We start from the raw sequence: 583 nt of genomic DNA on the forward strand, positions 1-583 counted from the left end.
ACATTTCTTCCAGCCTTGTGGATTTGATAAGGACAATGATGTTGACATCAGCGCAAAAGATTGGATTGAAGGACTGTCCAGATAGACAGGTGAATAATGAGGCATAAATGAAACATAACGTATATCGGTCACACGCACACACACACACACACACACACACACACACACACACACACACACACACACATTTGTTTTGTGTGTTATTTTATATTTTGTTTATTTTGACTTCCACAGGTACGATGCTTTAACTTCTGCAAGAAGCCATCCGTTGATAGAGCTGCAATTGTTTGAAAGGAATGAAACTGTATGTTGTTCAACTGTGCAGATTGCAGAATTGTCCTCAATGGAAAAAAAAACCTCAATAAAAAAAAATTTTCGGTACATTTCCGGTTTGCACATTTCAAAAATAAAAGTACAACTGATCGTATTTTGAGGGCTCATCTACTTCGGCCTTGGCAGAGCACGGAACACGTCGATCGATTATGAGTGCAGCGTTGATCAATAGCTAAACTAGCGTTAATCATAAACGCAAGCTAGCTGACGTTCAGCTTGCCAGGTTATGTGACCGTGATGTTTGGCAGTC

This window comes from Lampris incognitus, chromosome 18 (genome assembly GCF_029633865.1).
Source record: "Lampris incognitus isolate fLamInc1 chromosome 18, fLamInc1.hap2, whole genome shotgun sequence".
NCBI lineage: Eukaryota > Metazoa > Chordata > Actinopteri > Lampriformes > Lampridae > Lampris > Lampris incognitus.